At 38.5% G+C, this 13527-nt stretch overlaps 1 non-coding gene across 1 annotated transcript; it reads left to right on the top strand.

The window, feature by feature from the left end:
• Positions 1 to 742: 742 nt before the first annotated feature.
• On the top strand, positions 743 to 849 carry LOC145168205 (small nucleolar RNA R71). Its single transcript, XR_013741776.1, has one exon. It is a non-coding gene; the product is annotated as a small nucleolar RNA R71 (small nucleolar RNA).
• The last annotated feature ends 12678 nt before the right edge of the window (positions 850 to 13527 follow it).

Raw genomic sequence — 13527 nt, 5'->3', positions numbered from 1 at the left:
GGGGAATTGTGAGGATAATTTGTTGCTCACCAAAGTAGTTAGTTGACCAATTTGGCCTTCGAGATTATGGATTGATGCTTGATGATTTCTTAATGAAGCTTGCTGGTCAATCATCATTGTTTGTTGTTCTTTCATCATTTTCATGTGTTCCTTTAGCACTGCATCGGTATCATCATGCCTTTTCTCGGAAGCTTCCATAAATTTGGTCAAAATGGTTTCCAAGTCTACTTTCTTCTCGGTTGGTGGTTGCTCTTTTTGGTAGAAACCTCGGCCTGTTTGCTTATATTTCTCTTCCTTTTGCCTCTTATATTCATCATATGGAAGCCACTCTTTCTTTGGTTTTCTCCAGTCTTCATCAAACTTATCCCCACTGGAGTAGCAAACTTTAGCCTTCTTGTTCCCATGTTCATCCAAATGGCAATCCTTAGTCAAGTGTGGCCCACTGCATCTCTCACATCCAACTCTTATTGCATGAATTGATTGGTCCATTTGGGTCAATCTCCGGTCCATAGTATTTAGCATCGCCATCATAGCAACGATCTCTTCAGTATGTGCACCCCCACTGCCTTTTGCTCCATCTTGTCTTGGGTTGTGGTACTTACGAGAGTTTTTTGCGAATTCTTCAACTAACTCCTTGACCTCCCTTGGATTTTTCCTTGTCAATGGCCCTTCAGAATCAAGGAGTTGCCTTGTCATAACATTGACCCCATCATAGAAAATATACATCTCTTGTTGCACATTAAGATCATGTTGAGGACAATTCCTTAACAACCCTTTGTAACGCTCCCATGCCTCGTATAATGATTCCCCCAGTTGTTGCTCAAAGTTGGCTATTGCCTTCTTGAGTTTAGCTATCTTGGATGGTGGGCAAAATTGGTCTAAAAACTGCTCACGCATTTGAGCCCATGTAGTGACTGTACCCAGTGGTAGTGCTTTTAACCAGTCCTTAGCAGCTCCCTTAAAAGTAACGGGAAGCATCCTTATCAAGACGGTATCTCTATTCATATTTGGGACATTAAAATAATCTGCAATGTCATTGACCCCATCTAGATGCTTAAAAGCATCCTCATGATCTTTTCCATAAAATGGAATATCCTTAAGTGCAGTGAGGATATGTCCTTTCAGCTCGAATGTGGCAGCAACAGGAATGGCAGGTTGTACTAAACCCGGACCAACATCGTCTTTAATTCGCTTCTTGTAAGCTCCTATTGACATTTCTTCAATGTTTTCCATCTCGTTTCTTGGCTCGTCTTCGGGTTCACTCGTGTATAGTCCAAACTCGGCCTCGGACTCGTACTCAGACTCGTTTGGGATAGGTATTCGATCTAAACTTACAATCTTGCTCGTGTCCTTCGTAGATGAGCTCGATTCTCCCGTTTTCTTCCCCGACTTCTTTGAGAACACTGACTTGAGTTCTTGTAAGGGCGTCTTCTTTGGTGTTTGATCTTCTTTCACGTTCTTATCTTTCTTTTTGTGAAGGACAGACTCTGGATCTTCAAGTGGTGGCACCAAAGGTGTGTTGGACCCTCAGGTCATGTACTCCTGTAAAATAAACAAAATAAAAACGTAACACTGAACTAAAACAGAAAGACAGCCTAAAAACAAAGAAAACTAGAAATCACAGGATTCACGTCGTGAGCCTATAAGGCTCACGTCGTGAGTTCTGTAATGCAAGAAAAAAATGAAACTGAAAAATAACTTTTTGCAGGTTTTACCCCACAAACAGGGTCGATTAATTTAAAGCAAAATAAATCAGTAATTAACTAAGTCGTTCCCCGGCAACGGCGCCAAAAACTTGATGCGTGCAAATAACTACACCTAATTTTAATATTTATAACCTAACTTCCTTACTAACTAAATTGCACCTAGGCGGTGTACCTAGTCAAAATTATAGAATAGTTGGGTAAGTCGGGTGTCGATCACAGGGAACAGTGTTGATTAATTAATTTATCTACTACTAAATTAACCTAATTACTAACAAAGAAAGGGTTTTTATCTAATTTTACAAGTTTAGATGAACTTAATTCTTTAACGCAAATTCAATCAATAAACAAGCACTTCTGTTAGTTCGAATCCGCTTTCACTCAATGGTTTATAAATTAGTCATGACAATTACTGTTGGTTACCAATTAAAACAGTATTAGCAATTTAGGTCTAAATTTTACTAATATTAACTAATTCATGTAGAACTATGTATGGTCATACAATAGCTAACACATAATCAATTATTTAGTGGATTGGAGCTATGTAAGATTGATTTGATAAACACAATTATGGTCATAATATAAGTTCTCTAGCACGGTCTAATTCATTAATTCAAGTTCTTAACTAAGATTGGTTTGATCTTAGCTCTAATAATCTAATGTTCACTAAATTACTAGGTGTTCAAATTCTTGCAGAATAATGGTCATTAACTACACAGAATAAGAAGTTTAAGCAATTAAATTAACAAGTCAAGCATGCTAGGTAGACCAATCAAACACAAGACATAACCAACAAGCAAAGTCTAGTTTAATTAAATAAAACGATGAGTTCCAGCTTCATCTAGCTAACAGAAGCAGCTAGATTTAGCTGGACATCCTAGCAAATAAGCAAACACAATCCATAATAAAAAACATAATAAAAGTGTACCAAACTATGAATCAAATTATGAACTTCTTCTTCCTTGGTGTTGAACCCCTATTCCAGAGTTTCTTCTCCTCTGAAAATCGTCTCCAGGTCTTCCTTCTATCAGCCAAAAAGTTCTCAATTCGTAATGGCCAAAAGTTTATATAGTTTTCCGGAAAATCGTTATCCACGTCGTGACAGGAAGCTTCACGTCGTAATTTGAGATTTATCTGTATTGGGCAAGGATTCTTGCTTCGCGCATACTTATCTTCTGGAATATTCATGCCATGTCGTGGGCTTATGGTTCACGTCGTGACATGGGTTAAATCCGTGAATTTCTTCAACTTTTGTACTCCAAGTCTCCCATGTTCCAAGTATTGTCAATTATGGTCCCTTTCTTCGAAAATGCTCTACTTTGACTACAAATAACAATTTATCCTTATAAGTACCATAATTCCATGCAAATAACCAAAATATCAATAAAAAAGTAAATAAATATTGCCTAAAAATATGTATAAATATGGCAATATCAATGTGTCTTGGTTTTCCAAGAGTGATCTTCGGTCGGGATACCATCATATGAGGATTAGGGATGACGATATACCGAAGACGACTTTCAGGACTCGGTATGGGCATTATGAGTTTGTAGTGATGTCGTTTGGGCTGACCAATGCCCCAACATCGTTCATGGATCTTATGAACAGGGTGTGTAGACCGATGCTGGATCGGTCGGTGATCGTTTTCATTGATGATATCTTGGTCTATTCTAAGACCAGAGAACAACACGAACAGCACTTAAGGGAGGTACTAGAGACCCTAAGGGCGGAGAAGCTGTACGCCAAGTTCTCCAAGTGTGATTTCTGGCTGATAGAGGTACAATTCTTGGGGCATATCATCAACCAGGAGGGTATTTTGGTTGACCCAGCCAAGGTTGAGGCTGTGATGCGATGGGAAGTACCGAAGAATGCGTCAGAGATTCGTATCTTCCTAGGTTTAGCGGGTTATTACCGAAGATTTATCCAGGATTTCTCCAAGATTGCGGTGCCATTGACCCGTCTGACCAAGAAGAGTGTGACGTTTCGGTGGGGTACGGATCAGCAGTTGGCCTTCGAGACCTTGAGGCGGAGATTATGTGAGGCTCTGATCCTTGTTCTACCAGAGGGATTAGGTGATTTGGTGGTGTACTGTGACGCATCGATTTCAGGGCTAGGTGTGGTACTGATGCAGAGAGGACACGTGATAGCTTATTCCTCGCGACAGTTGAAGCCGCATGAGGCAAATTACCCTACTCACGATCTGGAACTGGGGGCAGTGGTGTTTGCCCTCAAGATTTAGAGGCATTATTTATATGGAGTTAGGTGTACCATTTACACCGACCACAAGAGTCTAAAGTATTTGATGGACCAACAGAACCTCAACATGCGACAAAGAAGGTGGTTGGACGTGCTAAAAGACTATGATTGCGAGATTCTATACCACCCAAGGAAGGCCAACGTAGTGGCCGACTCTTTGAGCCGTAAGACGGCAGGTTCCCCGATTAGGAGTGTGTGTTTGAGGATAACGGTGATCTCTCCATTGTTGGAGATGATCAAAGAGGCTCAGGTTGAGGGAGTGAAGAAAGAGAATTGGAAGATAGAGAGGATCCGAGAACAATATCCTCTATTTGTTAAGGATAGTCGTGGTCTCTTGACGCAGTGTGGCCGGGTGTGGGTACCGGTGACCGGGGGAGTGAGACAAAAGATATGTGAGGAAGCGCATAAGTCCAAGTTCTCTATACATCCAGGAGCTACGAAAATGTATAAGGACTTGAGGCTGAATTATTGGTGGCCATGCATGAAGCGGGAAATTGCTTGGTTTGTAGAGTGGTGCTTGACTTGCAGGAAGGTCAAGGCCCAGCATCAGCGGCCTCATGGTAAGGTCCAGCCGCTACCCATTCCCATGTGGAAGTGGGAGGAGATCATGATGGACTTCATTACGAAGTTGCCAAAGACGGCGAGAGGCGTGGATGCCATATGGGTGATTGTGGATAGACTGACGAAGAGTGCCTATTTCATTCCGATATCAGAAAGTATATCCGCAGAGAAGTTGGCGGGTATTTATGTGCGTGAGGTGGTGGATAGACATGGGGTTCCTGTGTCGGTAGTTTCTGATTGGGATGTTCGGTTTACATCCAGGTTCTGGAACAAATTCCACAAGGAGCTGGGAACTCAGCTACATTTTAGCACGGCGTACCACCCTCATACCGACGGTCAGAGTGAGAGAACGATCCAGACAATGGAGGATATGCTACGGGCATGCGTGTTGGATTTTGGAGGGAGTTGGGATACGTATCTCCAACTGGCAGAGTTTTCTTACAACAACAGTTATCATGCCAGTATCGATCGAGCTCCGTTCGAGATGTTATACGGTCGGAGGTGTAGGACCCCGGTTTGTTGGGATGAGGTTGGACACCGTGTCATGGGGAGCACTGAAGTAGTGCTCAAGACTACCGGATTGATTTAGCAGGTGCGCGACCGGTTGCGGGTCGCGCAGAGCCGTCAGAAAAGCTATGCTGATCGACGACGATCAGATATTGAGTTTCAGGTGGGGGATTTCGTGTTGCTGAAGGTATCACCGTGGAAAGGGATCATCAGGTTTCGGAAGAGGTGCAAGCTGGGGCCTCGGTATATAGGCCCGTTCACGGTCACGACCCGGGTGGGCAAGGTGGCATATCGCCTGGATCTGCCAGAGGAGCTTAGCCAGATTCACAACATATTCCATGTGTCGCAACTTCGGAAGTGTGTCACAGACGAGGCTGCGGTTGTCTCATTGGGTGATATCCAGGTGGATGAGAGCTTGAACTACATCGAGAAGCCCGTTTCCATCTTGGATAGGAAGACGAAGGTTCTTCGGAATAAGGAAGTAAGACTGGTGAAAGTGCAATGGCAACATCGGAAGGGTTCCGAATGGACTTGGGAACCGGAAAAAGGAGATGCGAGAACATTACCCCGATTTGTTTGGGTCAACAGACTTCAAGGACGAAGTCTAGTTCAAGTGGGGGAGACTTGTAACACCTGGTTTGATTTGGAAAGGTTTCATTCATGGACTCGGCGAGTTGGGAGATCAACTCGTCGAGTAGGGTCGTGGTGCCTATTGGATTAATGTCTAAGTCCATAACTATAATTGGTAAGACTTGACCTGACCCGACATGGTCCATTTGGGTTGCATGGCATCATGCATTTGGATAGACTATAATGAGAGAAATAACACTTAAGGTTGGTTAATATATTATAAGTTTTAATATATTAATAAGGTTATTTAATTAGTATTGATCAAGAATTAATTTGGAATTAATTAAGTGATCAAAAGGAGACTAATTAAATATATGGGTTGATTGTGTAAATCATTCATTCTTATATATGTGGGCTTGTGATCCAAGATTTCTTATGTTGGACTAAGTCCATGGGGTGACCCATGGATACTCCATGGAGGTTAAAATCCATGGAGCATAAGGAATGGGTAAAGTTATGAGTTACATGGTGTAACCCTAATAGCCACCATATAAAAGAATCCCATGGCTCAAGAAATCGTGCACTAATGTGTGAATATGAGGGCTAGACGATTTCAATGAGTGTTCCATTTCTCTCAAGTCATTCCATGTGCATTTTGTGTTGTGTGAACCATTTGAGGTGTCACACTTGGGGCACTAGGCACTCAAGCTTCATGGAGACAAGCGACATCAAACAAAGGTATGTATTCTATCCATTTGATTACCCAAGTATCAAGTATTGTATGCTAGATAGGGTAATACCTTGGAAAGTTCATAATTGCATGTATAATAGAGAAAACATAGATCCAAGGTATATAGGGTTGCATGTACACTTAGGAGTGTTAGAATGCGCAAACCCATCAGTGGTATCAGAGCCAGGTTTTGTTTTCTTGTTATACTTGCAAAATTAGCTGAAAAATTGAATTGTATTAGTTTAAAAGTTATGCTAATTACTTGAAAAAAATTTTGATGTGAATTATCTTTGTTCATATGAGTTTATTAGATTAATAGAAAAGTTAATTGATTATGTGTTTTCAATCCATTTTTAATCTAAGAGTTGATTCTAAAATGTGTTTTTGTAACTTGTCCTCAAGTTATATGAAAAGTCACATTTAAGTTTCATAAAACTCATAAAAAGTTGGCAATGGTTACAAAAATGAAGAGTCTTGTCCTCATTAAATGGTTTTATGACTCCATAACTTGTCCTCAAGTTATGGAGGTTCAAGAGTCACTTCATTAAATGATAAAATGTGTAACCTTAATTAGTTCCATAAGTTACAAAAATAAAGAAAAGTTACATTCTTTTATTAGTTTAAAGTCTTCCATAACTTGTCCTCAAGTTTTGGAACTTGAAGAGTTTTTTTTAAATAAAACTACTTTAAACACATAAGTTATGGAATTAATTAGTTTTGAATATTTTCAAAACTTGCCCTTAATTTTTGGAATTTGTAAAGTTTTCCCCATGAATACTTTAATTCCAAGTCAGCCCTTAGAATTTTAAAAGTTAAAATTCAACCCTTATACTTTATAGTATTATAAGTTAATAATAAATATATGTATAAGAGCAAGTCAGTCTTACCGTTAGTAGGCCTCATTCACGAAGCCGGTCTATAAGGGGGGTATAAGGTTACTGCCTATAAAATGGCAGTTTAATGGGTGTCCACTCTCACCCACCGCTTCCTTGATTGGTGGAGGGTCGTTAGCCGAACGGGTAGGACAAGGACTATAATTCTCCCTTCATTAAAAGTATTAATGATAAATACTAAGTAACTAAACACTTATTAATTCCCAATCTTAGTTACTTAGGAAAATGTGAATAAGGTGCTAATCCATGAAATTACACTTTGCACTTTGTTTAAGCCGTTAGTGGAGCGTGTGTGGTTAACCGACACACTAACCTGGACTTAACAAGGTAGGCAAAGGGTAACTTAATGTTTATCATAGTATCGGTGGAGCGTGTGTGGTTAACCGGCACATCGATTGAGGGGTAAATATTAAGGGTACCAAGTATATTTGCATGGTTACTTCACACCTTGTTTTGTGATCCTCGGCATCCCAGTCACAAAACCTAAAGGGCACACTCGAGATTGAAACATGCCATTGAAAAAGTTCAATGAATCTCAAAAGATCTAGGAGTTTCAAAACCAATTAAAACCTAATAATACATTTCGTTTTTCATGGTGGAAATTGGTGAATCGTCATTCACCTACCTTTAAATATCTTATAGCTTGGATTACGGCATCCCTCTTCCAAGTTATAAAATATTGTGTTGGGTCCTAGCCTTAATATTTCATATTGGGTGTTATATTAAGGACTTTAAATCAACTTTACGTGAATTTCTCCCATTGTTGATGTCTGGTTTAGACAACAATGATCTTCCCAAACCAATCTTTCCTAATAAATATGACTTCCCGAGTTTGGCTCATGGAAGTCATACTTCTCTTCCTCCACCTCCTCCAATTATTCTCCCTAACCCACAAGTTCAAGGTCACTCAAGCCCTAATGGCAAGCAAGGTCTATGTGTGATCACATCTTAGAGATGAAGTCACATATTGACAAGCCGGGAGAGTTGGGTGTCAAAGTCTTGAGAAAGTTGGATGTTCAATCACTTTCTAAGTCACATAGTGAGTTCCTTTGGGACTACTATGAAACAGACTATGACATGAACCTTAATGATCATATCTATTTGCTTGGTGCTGCTGAATCAGCAATGATTTGGAACGATAGTAAAGCAAATTTGATTAGAAGATCAACTTCCCAAAAACTTTATGGACAGTGACAATGGTGACATTGGAAATCCAGAAAAAGCATTCTCTTCCTAATGGAAAGGGATTGGCCATAGTCAACTCGGTTGACCAAATGGTAAGGAGAAAGGCTAAGTCTGAGATAGTCCCATTACCAAAGGGTTCATATGTTTATTTTGCCAAAGGAAGGGGCGTTGATTGCAAAGCTACCAAGTTTACCTAAGGATGTTAAAGTCAATAAGTCTGACTCTACTTCAGGTAGAGCCCATTATCTAACTCTGTTAAGTTTCTATTCTAAGATCCTCATTACATGATGTGACTGGGTCACATGTTGATGTTTTAAGAATCAAATAATAGAGAGAAAGCTTAAAGGAAGTATATGTTGATTCTGATCGCGTAGGTGGATTTCGATCGCATCAGAATTTTGAAGTTGTTACTTAGGAGTTATGATATATTGCTTAGGAATAGATAACAACAAGTTTTTCCGTATGCATTTGCACTATAAGGATAAGTTTTTTCCGCAAAGTTTTGAAATAAAATAAAAGTTTTTAATTTTATATTTATTTTAAATATCCTTACAAGTGGCATTTGTGAAAAATGGTTGTTTATATGATTCCATTGATAGCAATATTTGGAAAAAAATGGACTTGATTCTTTCGTTTGTGGTAGTGTCATAATTTACCAAATAAGGAAAGATTCTCATTCCCAAGGCTTCAGTTGGATAGAAACTTGGAATCATGCAAGTTGAATAGTATGATGAATGAGAACTTTCAAGCATTGGAAAATTAAGACTTGTTCACATGGATGTGTGAGTCAAGTTAAGGACTAAAGGGATCGAGTACACATTCTTATGCACTGGTCAAGTCCACCACAAAGCTCGTTAAGACTATTCGTCATGATTTACTAAATTTTAGTAAATATGGTTATACTTACTAGTTTAAGTATAATTCTGAAACATTGGAAAAGTCTCAATGTATGGCAGAACGAATGGGAAGAATCAAATTAGGCAGACAGATAAAAGTTTCTCAAATCTGAAAAGATGGGAGAGTACTTTAGTATCATGTTTTGTGATCATCTTAATGATTAAAGAACCACATCACAATTGGTCTTCTAAGGACATCTTAGTGCATTCTTATGACTAAGAAGAGGAGTCATGAATTGTTGAAATGGTTAAATCAAGAAGATGAGTCATACTTCGTTTCAAAACAAGTCTTAGAGTCATACTCCAAGACTATAAGTTGAGTGACATATCTTAAAGAAAGGTTTATAACACTTGTCAAATGTAAGAGTAAAAGTGTCCTACTCTTGTACATTTGAAGTTGGTAAGTTGTGATGTTTTGGATTAAACAAAGACCAACTAAGGCCAATTGTGTGAAGTGTTTGTCTTGATAAAGAATCTGCACTATCTATTGAATATTTGGCAAGATAGTCTTATATGTCAAGAGGACAGTGGGAGTCTTAAAGATCCTAAAAAGAATTTTAAGAACTAATCAAGAATAAAACCTGAGGTTCTTCACTAGCACACGACTTGAGGTTTATAACCTATCATGTTGACATATTCGGTGCCCATTCCAGTTAAAGTTGGCTTTGCATAGGAGTTCTGAAAGTTCTCAATTGGTTGCATAACAACTTGGAAGCAATGGCAGGCCCTGTACTGCCAGGTGGCAAGAAGTTAAGATTGCATAAGTTCAGTCCATATGAGTTTGGATTTGTCATTATCATTGTCTTGTGACTATGGTTTTGACGATTCACATGGATAAGAACACATACACCATAAAATCTAAGGGTCATAAGGTTTCTCTCCGATTCATGAAAATGATGGTGAGGAAACACTTCCACCAAGTAGATTTGAAGCAGATGGCAAAAGGTCTAAACAATTGAGACTATGATTACGACATCCCTTTTCATAGTTCTGAAATTGTTTAGACACACATGCACGCTATCTAAGGAAAGGTGTATGATTTTGATAAAGTTTTATCAAAGCATCTCGTATCAGAAATCTGAACTTTGGTAAGGAAGTCAATAAAGTATTGATTTCTAGAAGTCCAGCTGATTTCTGAGTACATGTCAAAGCTAGTGGGAGCATAAGTGTTATGCAAATAATCATCATGTTAGTGGGAGCATGATAATTATTGTTAGTCTTGCAAGTTAGCAATGTTAATTATAGAAAACAAAAGTTTCAATTCGTGAGGCTGCAGGGATTGAAAAAGTTGTTTTGCTATAATTAAGGGAGAGGATATACTTCATTTCAGTTCTAAAGGCTTAGATTGAGACCTTAATCATCTTTAGTCAAGAATATATATATGAATTTCATGTTGGATTGGTTCAACTTAAGGAAATTCTATATATTGCGTTCTCAAAATTCGATTATGATTACGACATCCCTCTTCATAGTCAAATTTTGAAAACATGACAAATAAAAATATTGTAGCAAAAGACTGGTCTAGAATCATGTCTTTATGTGAGACATCATGAATCGTGTACCATTTGCTTTGGGTACAGGATCGATTGCATGTGCTATGATATTTGTCATTTCTAAATTTTTCCAAATGCCCAGAGGCATTAAGAAGGGAAAAGGTCTAGAATTGGATATGACTAAAATGATTAAGCAATTGTCGAGGACAATCTGAGGTTTACCAAAGATTGGTTGCTCAGGGACAGTTGGAAGTATAGTGCTAATTTTGGAAGGAACATATTGACATATTCTGAAAAGAGGCATCTCTTATTCAGAAGTGATAGTCAAAATGAGAATATGGAGTTGTCTCCATAGGTGGAAGTTATCTGTGTAAGATTAGAAAACTTAATGCAAGAAGCATGTCCAAAGCAATGTACTTTGAATATGAGACTTAGTTTCCATGGAGTTGATCTCCATTGGAATACCTTATAATGACTGTTGACAAGTCTTTGTGACTTTGTACATATTCATTACAGGAGGGTCAGTGCATATAAGTTTAAAATCTAAACAGATTTCGATAAATGATAGGAATTTGAAATTCTCACATTTTTCGATAAGGATTTGGGAGTGTGAAATTAGAATCATTGAAATTATGTTCAATTGGTTTATTTCACAAAGTAAGGATCATAGACAAACATAGAGTGCATACTTGGTGTATGGCAAAGCTATTGTTTAAGAAAAACATAGTGTACATGCTTGGAGCATGGGACAACTAGTGTTTTTAATTCAAGTATAAAGTTGATAAAACCGAAACAATGAATAATGAGTAATCAGTATGGTGATAAATAAAAGTGTTTATTTATATTCATAGGGTTTGATACCATATTTGATTCATTTATTCTTGTGTTTCACTTTGTATGTTTTGACTTCCAGAATAACTAAGTCGCTCTTCCTGAATGATTAAGTTATTCAAACCATCCACAGTCGGTCATATGTTGGAAGTAGATATGAATCAAGGCTGTCATGGGTTGGTTTGTAGAGGTCCAAGTTGGTGGACAAAGTGGTGCTACAACACTCATGAGTGCTCATAAGTTCTGAGTATTGGATTCAACCCGCGCTCATTTGAATCACTTCATGGATTTTATCACGAGTGATCATGAGACGATAATATCTTATATTCTTCAAACCTAGAGATATGAGTTGTTACTATGAGTTGGTTGTACATTGATTGCACGAAAACGCATTCGGTAACTCGATGTTATAAAACGTGCCTTTATGTATGATTCAACAAGTAGTAGAACAAGCCATATGAGTCGAAGTTTATCCATTCCTTTTACCTTCGGGATAAAAGCGATATATGTGGGCCCCTCGATGATTTAAAGATGATACATGTGAGTGCTTGGCCAAGCCAGGACTGATTTGATTTGTTCAATCAGTCAGTCATCATGAATCAGAAATCGGGAAACAACAAATGGACAGAGAGAATGATTGATAATCCATGTCTCAGTCCATATGATATCTAGAATGGAGGAATATATGATCCCTTATCCAATGGATAAGTCATTGACAAAGGTCATAGTTCATCGACAAGGTCAGAGTTCGACAGAAGCTTTTGAGAGCTACGATTGTTGATCGGTTCCTGAAGTCATACGCAATAATAGTTTTAGACTTATCCAAGTGGGTGACTGTTGGATTAATGTCTAAGTCCATAACTATAATTGGTAAGACTTGACCCGACCCGGCATGGTCCATTTGGGTTGCATGGCATCATGCATTTGGATAGACTATAATGAGAGAAATAACACTTAAGGTTGGTTAATATATTATAAGTTCTAATATATTAATAAGGTTATTTAATTAGTATTGATCAAGATTTAATTTGGAATTAATTAAGTGATCAAAAGGAGACTAATTAAATATATGGGTTGATTGTGTAAATCATTCATTCTTATATATGTGGGCTTGTGATCCAAGATTTCTTATGTTTGACTAAGTCCATGGGGTGACCCATGGATACTCCATGGAGGTTAAAATCCATGGAGCATAAGGAATGGGTAAAGTTATGAGTTACATGGTGTAACCCTAATAGCCACCATATAAAAGAATCCCATGGCTCAAGAAATCGTGCACTAATGTGTGAATATGAGGGCTAGACGATTTCAAGGAGTGCTCCATTTCTCTCAAGTCATTCCATGTGCATTTGGTGTTGTGTGAACCATTTGAGGTGTCACACTTGGGGCACTAGGCACTCAAGCTTCATGGAGACAAGCTACATCAAACAAAGGTATGTATTCTATCCATTTGATTACCCAAGTATGAAGTATTGTATGCTAGATAGGGTAATACCTTGGAAAGTTCATAATTGCATGTATAATAGAGAAAACATAGATCCAAGGTATATAGGGTTGCATGTACACTTAGGAGTGTTAGAATGTGCAAAACCCATCAGTGCCATGGAACGCGGATCGGGACCGACTCGGCTAGTCGAAGGGTCGACTCGGCGAGTCCGAGCTGTTTACAGAAAACCCTAAATTTTGGGGTTTGCCCCCTATATAAACAACATTATACGCCTTTGTAGCCTCCCTTATCATCATAAGAGATCGTTTACAGCCACAAACACTTGGGTGTGTGAAGATAGAGCTTTGGGAGCTTAAATCTTGGGGTTGTGGAAGGAATTCCATACTTGAAGAAGAAGTATCAAGGGGAAAACACTAGATCTAGCATCTAGTTCGTCTTGGGCATTAATTTGAGGT

The sequence above is a fragment of the Lactuca virosa genome, chromosome 3 (assembly GCF_052849685.1).
Source record: "Lactuca virosa cultivar CGN04683 chromosome 3, Lactuca_virosa_CGN04683_v6, whole genome shotgun sequence".
NCBI lineage: Eukaryota > Viridiplantae > Streptophyta > Magnoliopsida > Asterales > Asteraceae > Lactuca > Lactuca virosa.
Note: the sequence above shows the minus strand (reverse complement) of the source record. Positions and strands in the feature narration are given on the sequence as shown.